The sequence below is a fragment of the Elephas maximus genome, chromosome 4, assembly GCF_024166365.1.
Source record: "Elephas maximus indicus isolate mEleMax1 chromosome 4, mEleMax1 primary haplotype, whole genome shotgun sequence".
Taxonomy (NCBI): Eukaryota; Metazoa; Chordata; class Mammalia; order Proboscidea; family Elephantidae; genus Elephas; species Elephas maximus.
In genome coordinates this window covers 57,303,914-57,320,127 of record NC_064822.1, presented here as the reverse complement: position 1 = coordinate 57,320,127, position 16,214 = coordinate 57,303,914, and the positions used below count along the sequence as shown (strand labels likewise).

The following is a 16,214-nucleotide window of genomic DNA, read 5'->3' as shown; positions in this document are numbered from 1 at the left end:
CCCTGTCTTCCAGTGTCATCGCCTGCATTCTCAGTCAGTTTCTACCCAAATTTGTTCTTCTGCCTGAACTAATGAAACTGGGAAAGAGCTTTTCAGGTGTAGGAAAGTCTCTTTTCTGCTCTGGGGGATCAGTGATCAATTGATAGTGCTTTTGGCAAATATTTAATGGGCAAATTGACAAAAATCAGTATTTATACCATAGAGATGTTGTATTTGTAAACCAGTATTAAAACCACTTAGAAATGGGCTTTATTTATGTGGCTGACTTTGCTAATATAATGCCAAAAAGATATCCCTTGTCTTCAGAGTAGATGACTGGCAAAAAGCAATGCATTGCTCATTTATAAGTGAAAGAAAACTTTTCCAGGGTCCTAAGATAATTTGTAACAGGAAGAGGACGTTATTTAATTTTTGGATGCCTAGCGAGTAAAACATGGAGCCCTGATGGCACAATGGTTGAGCACTCGACTGCTAACCAAAAGTGACGGTTTGAACCCACCAGCAGTTCTCTGGGAAAAAAGACCTGGCAATCTGCTCCTGTAAAGATTACAGCCTAGGAAGCCCAATGGGGTAGTTCTATGTTGTCCTGTAGGTTCGCTATGAGTGGAATGGACTTAATGGCATACAACAACAGCAGTAAGTAAAACAGGAAAAATTTACTTATTGTTGAAGTCATTTAGTTGAAAAACTGAGATTCAATTTGTCAGAGTTGGTAATATGAAATAAGGATATTGTTGAGGAAAGGACTTCACTAGTTTGTAAGTATATCTATTTGGCAATATCAGTTCTCTTAAACTAGTTAAGCCTGAGTGATGTTATAAGCGTACGACTTTAGCACTTCCTTCTTGAGACACCAAATAGGATAGAATATCTAGCAGACCAGAGTACTATATCTCATTCACAGTGGCTTTTGATTCCTTGACTTACAATGCTGTGTGTTTTCATTAGGTGAAGGTTAAAGAAATTAACTGATTTATGCACTTATTTTTTTTTATAACCTTAGAAAGCAGCAGCTAAAAAATTCCTAGTGTCTTTTACATCTAGCCCTGTGCCCCAGATATTCTGTAACGATGCAACATGTGAAAGGAGAAAGATAATGTAATTCTTGGGAGTCCTTCCTAAATGTGCTTTTCTTTCCCACTTCTATGCAAAGTTTCGCACTCCTGCCCTCCCAAAATGTATCTGAGGATACTGTGAGCAAGAAGGAAGGAGTCTTGCCAAAGACATTTTGGTTCTGTAATTTCTCTAAGTATGTGTATTAAAGTTTGGACAAGGGAGATGCCTTTTGGAAAGAGGATAGGGCATCAATGTTGTTTTAATTTAAAGCTTCTAGTCCTTGAATTGCTGGAATGTGCCTCAATCTAAAGGTCATTTCCTAACAGGGAAGCAGTCAGCATTGACCAGGCTTTCCAGTAAATGGAACTGCCACTGTCTGATAGGCTATTGGCATTCACATGCAATTCCTATTGTCAGAAAAAAGTGAAGCAACGAGGGATTTACAGATTTTTGGATCACCCTCTAATGCGGTCCCAATTTACTTACCCTCCTTCCCCCGACCCCCGGCCAGGGTAACTTGTCTCCTTGACTCATTCATGGCAAAGCAGCACTTGGAGAGGCTGCATCAGAGGAAGGGGCAAGGGCCAATTAAAAAAATAAAAACTAAAATTTGTCTAACAAAGTCCAGATGTGCTGTGGTGGGTGTCAACCAGTGTGTTTAGATTTTAAGTCATGAAGACGTCCCTGCTGTGATGGTCGAGCAACCCACGCTGGACTTAGTGTATCTCTAGCCCTGAAAAGCATTAATACAATCTGTTTAGCCAGTACAGCTGTTAGAAGATGGCCTTTCTCTCAGCATTATTTTCCTTTTATCACCTAAAGAATTTTACAGCCTCTATATTGTGTTTGCTGTTAAAGTGAAGTCCAGCTTTGCCTCTCTGAGCTCTATTCAGATGTGTCATAGACAGTTTGGGCTTTTCAAGACAGGCCAGAAGTTTTCTCTGTTTTTGAAGGTCAGCTGTAACAGTACAAGAGTCAAGGCTACAAACTTAAAATGATGTGGCTTGAATCTTAGACAGTCTCATTTGAAACTACAATTTTGTAATCCTTTGCAATAGGATTGTCTGCCTTAATACATTCTTTCATTCCGGTACTTTCTAGGCATGAGGGATATCAAAACATAGTACTTGCCTTAAAAGAAACTGATAGTGCTTGAACTATCAGTTCTAAACATTTGGCACACCCATACTATAGAGGATAATCACCAGCCTTACTGATTTTTTCTGCTGACAGCCTCAGCAGATCATCCAAGCATTAAATGACTTTTTTGCCCATTCATTTCAGATTCATTGAGCATCTACTATGTGCCAAATATTGTATTAATGCAAAGCAAATGTCTTGCTTTCTGTAGCAGCCTGGTAGAGAGGTAATGAGACCTAGGTTGTAACTGTAGCTATCCCTTTTACCAGTTGGACCAATTACTTTTCTGTGATTCATGTTCCTCCTGTATAAATTGGGATAACGTTACCTACCTCACAGGATTTATGTGAAATTAAGCAAAATGCCCACTTCCATCCTAACCTCAATTACTCTATTCAGCATTTCTAGGTATTCTGTCACACAGAGTCATGTGTTCTGACAAAGAAGCTTCCTTTATGTCATACAAGAAAACTGAGTGGAAGAATTTATCCTTAATTTGTCATACAATCTCATTTTGCTCAGTGTCTCGTTTTAAGAGCTCTGAACTAACTTTAATTTATCCACATTTCATGTTTTCTGAGCGCATGGTCAGTTTCCAGTATGCTCAGTGGAAGAATTCTGAGTGGATGCTGAGCTGACTGAATACGCCTGAAGAATCATGAATAGTGTATTGTTTAGTGGGTAAAGAAAAAACTCAGATGAGTTGCTATAAGTTGTGCCTCATTTTCCCCAACTACAAAATGAATGTTGTCTCTATGCCATTCCTGTTGGGGAAATTTGAAGATCCATTGAATAGTATCTTCAAAGAGAACCAGTAACTCCTTGAGAAGAGTAGTAGATAAATGCAGAGCTGTGTAATGTGTTGAGATATCCTGGTGTACAAGCTACAGAAAGGGAAAACTAGCTGATCGTCCAACAGATACTAATGCCAAGACTCCATCTGCCTAGCGCTCCTGTCCATTTGGTTTTCCTTTTCACTGTTTCAGGCTAAATATCACCCTTCTGTTCATACAGTCGTTCTCCAGTTGTCCCAGTTCTACTTCCCTGAGATTAAACCAGGTGACCCTGATTGCATCAGCATTGATCCCACACTCTAAAACATTTTTATGAACTTTCTTAGTTTTTTGTTGTGTTATGTGTATTTTACCTGTGTAACCCTCACAGCTGCTAACCAAAGGGTTGGCAGTTCAAATCCGCCAGGTGCTCCTTGGAAACTCTATGGGGGCAGTTCTACTATGTCCTATAGGGTCGCTATGAGTCAGAATCGACTCGACGGCACGGGGTGGGCACTGGGAACCCTCACAAGACCACTTATTTCTCTAATCTCTAAATTCTTAATGGAAAGGGGTATTTCATTATTGCCCTCGAGTACTTTCAATAGGTACAGTATTAAAAAATTTGAATTATATTTTAAATAACTGTCTTTTATTAAGTCCTGTCCACTCTCTGCTTGGCAGTATTTAGTCAAGTAAAAAGTGAAGACATACAAGTGATACCTTGCTTCATCAGGCGGAGCCAAGGACTCTTGACAACCCCTGATTGGGTCCAGGAAACTGGCCTGTACTCCTAATTGACACATTCTGCACTCTGGCTTAGCACACATTCACTCATCTGTAAACCCACATAGTATATGCTTTCAGACTTTTCGTCGTGCTTGTTAGAATGCAGGTTACCTCAATAACAGTATTCAGTGCTCTGTCGGCATATCCCGCTCAGAAGTAATGGATCGCTGCCCCATAATATAGACTTGCTCTCCTTTGCTTCCTTTATTTTCGGTTATTTTCCTTCCTTGTTATTAGTGAATAGAATGTACTTACAGGTTAATTCCTTTCTTGTTTTGACTTTAGACCTTTTTCTCACATGCCATGGGGCTGGCCGTTGGCTCGCCTTTCAGCACAAATAAGTCATCTGTCTTTTGCTCCTCAGAGTATTGAAGGCTACTGTCTATTATAGCAGCATGTGTAGCAACTATGAAGTGCTGTGATTGAGAAGGCACTTTTATCATAACTGCTGTAGACTTTGAAACTCTTCAAATAAATCATTCTTTGGACTAAGATATATCAAGCTTATTCATGGTCCAAAGGAGAATACAGTTTTGAGAGTCCAGTGAATTCCGTGTATTTGGTTCCAAGGATTACAACAACAAAATATTGCCATTTGTTCCAACTCTAATTTTGGTGCACATGTTTTTTGACCACAACTTCTGTGAGAGTAAATGCAATTTTGATATTGATTCTCCCCCAGCTAAGCTCAAATCATTTTACTTTTGAATTGTGTCATCCTTTACCTGTCTCAAAGTTTTGACTAAAGAATATGAATTTATTGTATATGCAAAATGCAATTTGTATTTATCTGTTAAGTGTTGGGACGAACTGGCTCAGCATCATTCTGAAGAATGTAGGTATGAGCTAGATACTTTTTTTTAAAGCCCATATTTGTTTTTTTAAATTCTTGGCACCAGGCTCTGGCCCACCTATTGAACATCATTTAAGACCACCAAGTTAGAACAAAATATATAATTGGATAGTTATCTATCAAAATTTCTTTTGACTGTGTGTAGAATACATAAATTGTTTCTGAACGAAGGTAAAATAGTGTGAAGACATACTAACAATCTATTGATGTGAACCTAATTTTATAAAAGTCGCCATTTTGGATTTATCATTCTCTTATGCATAAAAAAATTGCTCTATGAAAAATCCTTCTACTTAGCCAAGAAAATACACATTTATGCAGGTTCCTTAGTCATTTAAAACATTTCCTTGTGAATGAAATCTTTGATGGAAGTTTATTACCAATAGGAATAATGGGTTAATCAGCCTTTAAAGCCACATCCATAATGTAGAATCTGTATTGTAATAGTGAGTCAGAGAAAGACACCTCAATTTTATTAGCTGCTTCCTACAACAGTCCCTTCTTTTTCCCTCCCCTGCTTTCTGAATCAGCAGAGGACTAAATAATCATTCTTACGGAGGCAGGAACTTAAGACTTTTAAGCTTAAGGCATACGAGGACAGAGTATACCTTGTCGACTATTGTATATTGCACCTGGGATTTAAAACGATATCCTGAAATAAATTGCACAGTTAGGGCATTCTAACTTATGATTCCCAGCAGGGTCTTCATGTTTATGGCAAACACACTCTCAAAGGGAAAATCATCACAAAAAAAAATGTTATTTTTAAGCCAAGTGTTAACTATTTACGGAATATATTGTGTGATATTTTGGTCTAGTTTTTTCACTTTTAATTTGTTACTGTAACATATATTGTTATTGTAAGCTGCCTTCAGGAAGGCCCTGACTCATGGCAACTCTGTGTACAACAGGATCAGATTTTCAGAAGTAGATCACCAGGCCTTTCTTTTTAGTATGTTTCATTATACAAGCTCTGCTGAAGCCTGTTCAGCATCATAGCAACATGCAAGCCTTCGCTGACAGACAAGTAGCGGTGGCTGTGCTTGAGGTACATTGGCCAGGAATGCAGCCCAGGTCTCCTGCATGGATGGCAAGAATTCTACCACTGAACCCCTACTGCCCCCCGTAATATATGTTCAAAACAAAACTAAACCGATTGCTGATGAGTCAATTATGACTTATAACAACCCTGTAGAAACTATAAAATTGCCCCACAGGGTTTCCAAGGCTGTAATCTTTATGAAAGCATACTGCCATATATTTTTCCCATGGAATAGCCAGTAAGTTGAAACTTCCAACCTTTTGGTTAGCAGCCAAACATTTAACCACTATGCCACTAAAAAAAACTTCTAATAATGTATGTTGTTGTTGTTAGATGCCATCAAGTCAGTTCCAGCTCACAGCAACCTTGTGTACAGCAGAATGAAATACTGCCTGGTCCTGTGCCATCCTCACAATTCGTGCTATGTTTGAGCCTATTGTTACAGCCACTGTGGCAGTCCATCTGAATGATATATGTAGAGGAATATTTTTCTTTAATATTATTAGATTCACCCTTTATTTGAAATTCCTATAATCACATTAAAAGCCCAAGCTAAGCTGTCTTTGAAGTGGACATTTTAGTGTATTTCTCTCCTCTTGCATTTTACTAAATGCAGCAAGAAGAAATGAGGTGGCACCTTCAACACTCTGGCTAGATGTCTCCTTAGTAGATCACTCAGTTCATTTTCTACTTTCCACGTAAGTGCAAGTAACAGTGTTGCCACGTTTTGGTACTACATAACTAGGGTCTCAATAGCATGTTCTTCTTATTTTATTTGCAGTCAGGCTGTCATCCAGATCCACAGTTATCTAAAGACTTGACGGGCTGGAAATTTCACTTCCAAATTCACGCATGTGGCTCTTGGCTGGAGGTTCAGTTCTTCGCCATATGGGCTTCTCCATAGGGTTGCTTTGGACATGGCAGCTGACTTCCTCCCAAACTAATAATCTGAGAGAAAACAGAATTAAGATGGAATCCACAGTGTCTTTTTTAACCTAACCCCAGAAATTACATATGTTCACTTCTGCCTTATTCTGGTGATCACTCAGACCAACCCTCATGTAATGTGGGAGAGGAAAACACGAGGGTCTGAATAATTTTAGATAGGCATCATTCGGGGATATCTTGAAGGCAGTACCACAAGCAAATGAATAAACACACTGTGGTATACTCACAGAATGAAATACTACTTAAACAGTAAACAGGAATGATCTACAAATGCATACAACAACATCGATGAATCTCAAAAACATACTGAGCAAAAGAATTCAGACACAAAAGAGTACATACTGTATGATTCTATATTTGTATTAAGCTCTTTTAGAAAAGACTAATCTGTGGTGTCAGAAAGCAGACCAAAAAACAAAGTAAAACTTGTTTCATCTTCTCTTCCCCACCTCAGCTCACTTGAGGGTCCTGCACGGGGAAAGGAACAAATTCTATTCTCTTTCACTCTTTTTTTTCCCTCCTCAGGTGTTGAGGCAGAGAATAGGGGTTAAAAGAACAGACTAAGAGCCTTTTTACTCAACCAGACGTGCCATTGCGGTCTGATGCTGGCCATTGTTGACTGGTTCATGCTCCACTCTGGGTGGCACAGGGCAAATCACAAAACCTGATGCCTACAAAGGAGCATCAAACAAAGGAGTGAAATGACCATCTCCTTTTCCTGTACTCACACCCAGTCTTTAGGGATGATTCTCTTTGAGCCTCTAGTCACTTAGCTAAGGCAAAGGGGACCCTCTTGTCCGTGAACATAGACTTCCCCTGAAATCAGGATTCCTTCTGCTAGTCTTCTGTAGGTGGTGGATCGGTGGCAGTAGCGCCTGTTCTGCTTCTTCTTAGTAAACTCTGCTTATAATTTGGGTTGCTTAGCTCTTCTTTCTCACCAGCTTTGGGTCCTGATTACCATTTCTGGAACAACTGAAAAGCCCACTCATCATACTATTAAAACTAGTTAAAAAGTATTATATAAAATTGGAGAAAGAGGAACAGTAAAACTATTTTACATTCTGTAAAAAAAGAACAATGGTAGAACAAAGCTAGAAAGAGCTCCTGTATTGTTAGTGAATAAAGGGAAAATTAATTAGCAAGCATTAACAGCTTGAGTGCTACAGAAGCTGTTTGTGGACAGTAAAATGTAGTAGACATCTACCCATCTCACTAAATGATTTAGTTCTTAAGAATGAGACCAGCCTCAGAGAGCACGCATGTACCCATTTGTTCACCATACATTTATAGTGCTAGGTACCTTTTGTATGCCTCAGAAGACATTCCTCAAAACGCATTTATGTTAGACACTGCTTTACGTTGCACTTACGAGTGCCTACTTTCTCCTGTATGTGCTTTGTATACAAATGTCTGCTTCTCAGCTATCCTGTATGACATTATCTTCTGAGTGATGACTTGGTTGTCTCATGATCCTAGAGAGGTAAAACCCTCTATCTAGTTAGAATATGCAATATTCAGAAGCTGACACAATAAAATGTTGCAATTCAATCAATATTTAATGATTCAACAGCCCTTATTGACTTGGTCAGATAAGAATGTTATTGATCTCTTTTTAATTATCCTATCTCCCTCAATTCTAGATTTTTATATATTAAGTATTCAATGTATAGACTTCTTCCTCTACACTGCCACAAGCCAGATAGATTGTTCGTGCTGATGGTATCCAGATTTATTTGAAAGTAACTGGATGCAAAGCATTTTCCATTCACTGCCCTCACCTCTGGAATTGCCTTCCACTTCCTCATCTTAAGCTCTTCTTTAATCTTCACTTCAAGCCTCATCTTTGTAGTTTGCAATTTCCTAGCCATGAAATCAATTTCTTTTTTCTTATTGTTGGCAAGTTATTCTATGCTTTATTTCATTCACACATTCATCCTCTTTTGGGCGTAAGTTGAAACAAATGAGAGGAAGGAAGGAAGGGGGGAAGAGAGAGAAAGAAAAAGAGCAACTGTTCGCTCACTACACTATAATCGTTGTTAATTTAGTCTTTATTCTAAGCCAATTTAGTCTCATTGGTGTGTGGCTGTTTTTTTAAATATCGGAATTCCCATTCTGTAATGGTTGCTGTCTTGTTCCATCTTGTTTGTATAAAGCAGTATAGTGCAGTGGAAATAGCACTAAACTGAGTGTCAAGTGGCCCGAACTCTGGCTTCAACTGTGTTGATAACTAAATGTATAATCTTGAGCAATAGTAACACTGTCAACTAATACACACCACTTTACCATTTGCAAAGCACTATTTAAATACTTCATGTAACAACTCACCGTAGGGCTACCTGGGCCAGGCAGACATCATACATAAATGAGTGAAGTAGTATAAACAAAAAGGAGAGAGAGAACTGTGATGAACTCGTGGCCATGAACGTGTTTTGTGTACAGAAGACAGCTGCTTTTAATGTGACCATGCAAGATGTGAGCCCAGTGTCACCCAAGCATCCATTTTTTTCCAGAGAATATGGACTTTTATGCAAATCTCTTGATTTTTAAGTATTGATAACCAATTTATTTATTATTTTTAAAATATAAACCAGACCAAATAAGACACAGGCTACCTAACTTACCCTTTCTGAGCTTTATCTTCTTCATCTGTAATATTAGATGGATATATCAAATGAATTTTTAGGGCTAAAATTCTTTATTCTTTACATTTTTTAAAAACCAGCATAATCACCTATATCTGTATTATCTGGTAATTAATTACATTAGGAATCGTCTTTAAAGAATCAGTTGTAATGTATAAGAAAACATGTATCTAAGGATTGTTTAAATCTGTCTATAGAAATTTGCTTATGTTATGAAAGAAACATATATTGCTCTTTGAAGTTACAAAAAAATTCCTGGTTACTCACTATCCCCTTAAAGCCATTTTTGAATCCTACGAAGAAATAGATCATATTTTGATGAGTTCTGCTTGATTGTGGTAAGTGAAGTCCAGAGGCTGGGAGATGTGGGGAAATCTGGAGTCAGCCCAGTCTGCCTTCATCCATCTGTTCCATCTTTTTTTGTCATCAATTCCAGATGTAGGAAAATGCTTCACAAAAATTTGATAAGACTCTTTCTTTCCTTTTCTTGCATCCAATCTAACTTGCCCTTCCTATTGTCGAACTTCTGCCTTTTATGATGCCACAGGGAATTTATAAACCTTCTGGGTTTCCTGATCCCTCTTGAATTGTCTCAGTGCATGTAAATCAGCCTAGATTTCCTGCCCCTGTGCTTGTGCCCCTCCTCTCCCAGCTTCTTCCTCTGTGTCTGTCAGGTGGCATGATTTATAGCTGTGTTTCCTGTGCTCGTTGACCTTGATCTGAGGATCTCATTAAGCATAAGCAGGACTAGAAAGATTGGTTTGAGGGTGTTTTTTTTTCCCATTAAACTTTTCTTGGTGGAAATCAGTAAAATCAATTTATTCTACAGACTCTGTTCCCTTCTGCCTCTTTTGGTCTCTTTTGAACTAATGCAGATGCTTAAAAAGTGAATATAGAATTAAATGATATTTATGTTCGAGAGTAAACAAGTTGCCGTTGAGTTGACTCTGACTCCTGATGACCTCGTGTGTTTCAGAGTAGAAGTGTGCTCCACAGGGTTTTCAGGGGCTGTGGGCTTTCAGAAGTAGATCACCAGGGCTTTATTCTGAGGCACCTCTGGGTAGATTCAACCCACCAGCCTTTCAGTTAGTAGCCAAGCACGTCACCATTTGTGCCCCCGAGGCACTGTATATTCAAGGATGAGAGGAGTGGTATTAGATAATCTAGAACATTAGTTGTCACAGTGTCTTTTTCAGTCAGCTGCAATTTATATGACCAGATTAAATCACCTGTATTATTCCATAGCTTTCTAGAAAACCATATTCGTGCCATTAGTTATCTTACAAATAGTAATATCTAACATTTATTGAGACTAGACCTGTTTTGATAGCTTTACATGAATTAGCTCATTTGATCCTCACAACAACCTTGTGAAATAGAGTTTTTCTCATTTTATAAATTAGGCACTAAAGGAGCGAGGTTTAGTAATTTTCCCAAAGTCATGTATCTAGTAAGAAGTGATTGAGCTAGTATTAAAAATCATTAGCATTTCAGAGCTGACTCTCCTAATCACTGCACCGAAATGTGTTACCATCATAATATACTTTTGGTGAGAGATTCCAGTAGCCATATAATACTCTGTTTTGATAAATACTGTTTTAATCTACCCTTATTTTGAATTACAAAATATAAAATTAATTTAATATTTATAAAAATACGTAAATTACCATTAAGCACTGCCCTCAATTTTTTTAATTAATTCAGAATCTTGACATGTCAAACATCTCTTTCCCATCTTATATCAAAAGGTGTCTTCTCAAAAATGTAAGACAAAATTCACCCTAATACATGGCATAAACAGTATACAAAACATTATTAAGAATGCAGAAGAAAAGCTAGATAACTGGAAGCTCCTAAAAATAAAACACCTATGCTTTATCCAAAGACTTCACCAAAAGAGTAAAAAGACTACCTACGGACTAGGAAAAAGTTTTCAGCTATGACATTTCCAGTCAGCGCCTGATCTCTAAAATCTACATAATACTGCAAAAACTCAACTACAAAAAGACAAATAACCCAATTAAAAAATGGGCAAAAGATATGAACAGACACTTCACTAAAGAAGACATTCAGGTAGCTAACAGATACATGAGGAAATGTTCACGATCATTAGCCATTAGAGAAATGCAGATCAAAACTACAATGAGATTCCATCTCACTCCAACAAGGCTGGCATTAATCCAAGAAACACAAAACAATAAATGTTGGAGTGGCTGTGGAGAGGTTGGGACACTTATACACTGCTGGTGGGAATGTCAAATGGTGCAACCACTTTGGAAATCAATTTGGCGCTTCCTTAAAAAGCTAGAAATAGAACTACCTTACGATCCAGCAATCCCACTCCTCAGAATATATCCTAGAGAAATAAGAGCCTTTACACAAACAGATATGTGCACACCCATGTTTACTGCAGCACTGTTTACAATAGCAGAAAGACGGAAGCAACCAAGGTGCCCATCAATGGATGAATGGATAAATAAATTATGGTATATTCACACAATGGAATACTATGCATCAATAAAGATCAGTGAGGAATCTGTGAAAATGTAACATGGAGGAACCTGGAAGGCATTATGCTGAGTGAAATTAGTCAGTTGCAAAAGGACAAATATTGTATAAGACCACTATTATAAGAACTTGAGAAATAGTTAAAACTGAGAAGAAAACATTCTTTTGTGGTTACGAGAGAGGGGAGGAAGGGAGGGTGGGAGGGGGTATTCACTAATTAGATGGTAGATAAGAACTACTTTAGGTGAAGGGGAGGACAACACACAATACAGGGGAGGTCAGCACAACTGGACTTAACCAAAAGCAGAGAAGTTTCCTGAATAAACTGAATGCTTCGAAGTCCAGTGTAGCAGGGGCAGGGGTTTGGGGACCATGGTTTCAGGGGACATCTAAGTCAACTGGCATAATAAAATCTATAAGAAAACATTCTGCATCCCACTGCATCTGGGGTCTTAAGTGCTAGCAAGGAGCCATCTAAGATGCATCAATTGGTCTCAACCCACCCGGATCAAAGGAGAATGAAGAACACCAAGGACACAAGGCAATTACAAGCCCAAGAGACAGAAAGGGCCACATGAACCAGAGACTTCATCATCCTGAGACCAGAAGAACCAGATGGTGCCTGGCTACAACCAATGACTGCCCTGACAAGGAACACAACAGAGAACCCCTGAGGGAGCAGGAGAGCACTGGGATGCAGACTCCAAATTCTCATAAGACCAGGCTTAATGGTCTGACTGAGACTAGAAGGACCCCGATGGTCATGGCCCCCAGACCCTCTGCGGGCCCAAGACAGGAACCATTCCTGAAGCCAATTCTTCAGACATGGATTGGACTGGACAATGGGTTGGCAATGGATGCTGGTGAGGAGTGAGCTTCTTGGATCAGGTGGACACTTGAGACTATGTTGGCATCTCCTGCCTGGAGGGAAGATGAGACAGTAGAGGGGGTTAGAAGCTGACAAAATGGACACGCAAAGAGACAGTGGAAGGAGAAAGTGGGCTGTCTTATTAGGGGGAGAGTAATTGGGAGTATGTAGCAAGGTGTATATAAGTTTTTGTGTGAGAGACTGACTTGATTTGTAAACTTTCACTTAAAGCACAATAAAAATTATAAAAATATATATATAGAATAAAATTCAAATTCACAAAAAAAGACTAGACCTTACTGGTCTGGCAGAGACCGGAGGAACCCACAAGACTATGGCCCTGGGACACCCCGCTAACTCAGAACTGAAGCCACCCTGAAAGTCCACCTTTCAGCTAAAGATTAGACAGGCTTATAAAACAAGCAGTAACATGCGTGAGGAACGTGCTTCTTAGTTCAGTCAAGTATGTGAGACCAAATGGGCAACACCTGCCCGAAAGCAGAGACAAGAAGGTAGCAAGGGACAGGAAACCTGGACAAACTAACACGGGGAACCCGTCGCATAAAGGGAAAGGGGGAGAGGGCTGACACACTGCAGGGATTGCAACCAATGTCACAAAACAATTTGTCTATAAATTTTTTTAGTGAGAAACTAATTTGCGCTGTAAACTTTCACCTAAAACACAATAAAATTAAAAAAGGTCTTCCCATTTCAGCAATTGCAGGTAGTCCCTGACTTACAGCGGGGTTCCGTTCCAATGACTGTGTCCTAAGTCAGTTTAGATGTAAGCTGAATACCTTTTTTGTTTGTTTTCATCGCTTTTGCCTTTTATTACCAGTGTCTTTAAAATCCGATCTTTGTCTTTGAACGTCTGCGAGTGAACATCTGAGAATGATAACATCAGCAAATTATGTGCTGCAACATTATACCAAACCAAACCCAGTGCTGTCAAGTCGATTCCGACTCATAGCGACCCTATAGGACAGAGTAGAACTGCCCCATAGAGTTTCCAAGGAGCGCCTGGCGGATTTGAACTGCCGACCCTTTGGTTAGCAGCTGTAGCACTTAACTACTGTGCCACCAGGGTTTCCTGCAACATTATATGTAGTACATATTACTAGAATAAGATATGCCAAAAAAAAAAATAAGGACATTTGTAAATGTGGCTCATTGTAACTCGAATATATTGCAAGTCTGGGGCTACCTATATCTTAGAAATTAATGACTATTAAAGAACAACAGTAGTTCTGAAAGGAAGGTGAAAAGATATGCCGATGTTTACGCAGCCAATTTTGAAAATCAATATCCTGGGTAACCATCATCATCGCAAATAATTCTATTAGAAGACTGTTACTGTCATATATACATAGGCACATGTATCAGGTCCCAAAGCACCCAGCATTTGTTAAGATAGCTTTTAGCCACTAGCATTTTTTCTTTGATTTTAAGAATTAGTAAATTCGCATTCTCAAGAAGGGCTCATAAAGATGAAAAAGTTGGAAAGCTGTTTATTGAAAAGCCCAGGGAAAATTGTAGCTGTCAAAGAGTAAATATCTATTATACCTGAGGTTGAAGGTTTGTTTGTTTCTTTCCCTATATTTCAAAAGTTTTATAAAATATAAGAATTTAACCAAACAAAGAAATCATTGACTCAACTTTTAGTACTAAAATAGTGCTCTTTGTAGTTGATTTTGAAGGTAGAGAAGGCTTAAAATAAAGCTTATGGTATTGCCAATCTTGTTCCCGAATGGGGTGTTCTGAATTGGATATGAAATGTATAAATATGCATTTTAATGAAATGTACAAAGACCTGAAGTTGGAAAACCCAATGTGAAGAACAAGCTCGGCATTTCTCAGGCTGAAAGAACTGAAGAGAAAATTCAAGCCTTGAGTTGCAGTATTGAAGGATTCTATGGGCAAAATATTGAACAACACAGGAAGCATCAAAAGAAGATGGAAGGAACACACAGAGCCACTGTACCAAAAAGAATTGGTTGGCATTTGGCCATTTCAGGAAGTAGCGTATGATCAAGAACCAATGGTACAGAAGGAAGAGGTCAAAGCCACACTGAAGGCATTGACAAAAAAACAAGGCTCCAGGAATTGACAAAATACCAGATGAGATGTTTCAACAAATAGATGCAGCGCTGGAAGCACTCACTGGTCTATGCCAAGAAATTTTTAAGACAGCTCCCTGGCAAACTGACTAGAAGAGATACGTATTTGTACCTATTTCGGAGAAAGGTGATCCAACAGAATGTGGAAATTATCGAACAATATCATTAATACCACACATAAGTAAAACTTTGCTGAAGATCATTTAAAGTGGTTGCAGCAGTACATCAAAAGGGAACTGCCAGAAATTCAAGCTGAATTGAGAAGAGGACATTGAACAAGGGGTATCACTGCTGATGTCAGATGGATCATGGCTGAAAGTAAAGAATACTAAAAGGACGTTTCTCTGTTTTTTATTGACTATGCAAGGGCATTCAACTGTGTGGATTATAACAACTTATGGATAACATTGCGAAGAATGGGAATTTCGGAACACTTAATTGTGTGCTCTTGTGGAACCTGTACATAGACCAAGAGGCAGTCATTCCAACAGAGCAAGGGGATACTGCATGGTTTAAAATCAAGAAGGGTGTGTGTCAAGGTTGTACCATTTTACCATACTAGTTCAATCTATACACTAAGCGTAAATAATCTGAGAACCTGGACTGTATGAAGAACGCAGCATGATGATTGGAGGAAGACATGTTATTAACAACCTGCTGTATGCAGATTGACACAACCTTGCTTGCTGAAAGCTAAGAGGACTTGAAGCACTTACTGATGAAGATCAAAGACCACAGCCTTCAGTATGGATTACACCACAACATAAAGAAAACAAAATTCCTCACAGCTGGACCAGTGAGTAACATCATGATAAATGGAGAAAATATTTAAGTTTCAAGGATTTTAATTTACTTGGCTCCACAATCAACACCCGTGGAAGGCAGCAGTCAAGACATCAAATAGCGCATTGCATTGGCAAATCTGCTGCAAAAGACCTTTTTAAAGTGTTGATAGCAAAGGTGTCACTCTAAGGACTAAGTTGTGCCTAACCCAAGCCGTGTTGTTTTCAGTCGCCTCATATGCATGTGAAAGCTGAACAATGAATAAGGAAGACCAAAGAAGAATTGATGCCTTTGAATTGTTGTGTTGGCAAAGAATATTGAATATACTATGGACTGCCAGAAGAACAAACAAATCTGTCTTCGAAGAAGTGTGGCCGGAATGCTCCTTAGAAGCGAGGGTGGCGAGACTTCATCTCACATACTTTGGACATGTTGTCAGGAGGGACCAGTCCCTGTAGAAGGACATCATGTTTGGTAAAGTAGAGGGTCAAAGGAAAAGAGGAAGACCGTCAATGAGATGGATTGACACAGTGGCTGCAACAGTGGGCTCAAACGTAGTAACTACTGTGAGAATGCTGCGAGATGAGGCAGTGTTTCATTCTGTTGCGCATGGGGTCACTATGAGCCGGAATCAACTCTGCAGCCCCTAAGAACCTAACAACAAGAACAACATACCTAAGGTTCAAGGTTTGATT

The 16,214-nt window shown here is 38.9% G+C and overlaps 1 protein-coding gene across 12 annotated transcripts in view; it reads left to right on the top strand.

The window, feature by feature from the left end:
- Positions 1-16,214, top strand: part of ERC1 (ELKS/RAB6-interacting/CAST family member 1) — a 530,770-nt gene that overhangs the window by 413,315 nt on the left and 101,241 nt on the right. The gene's annotated exons all lie outside the window — the stretch shown is intronic.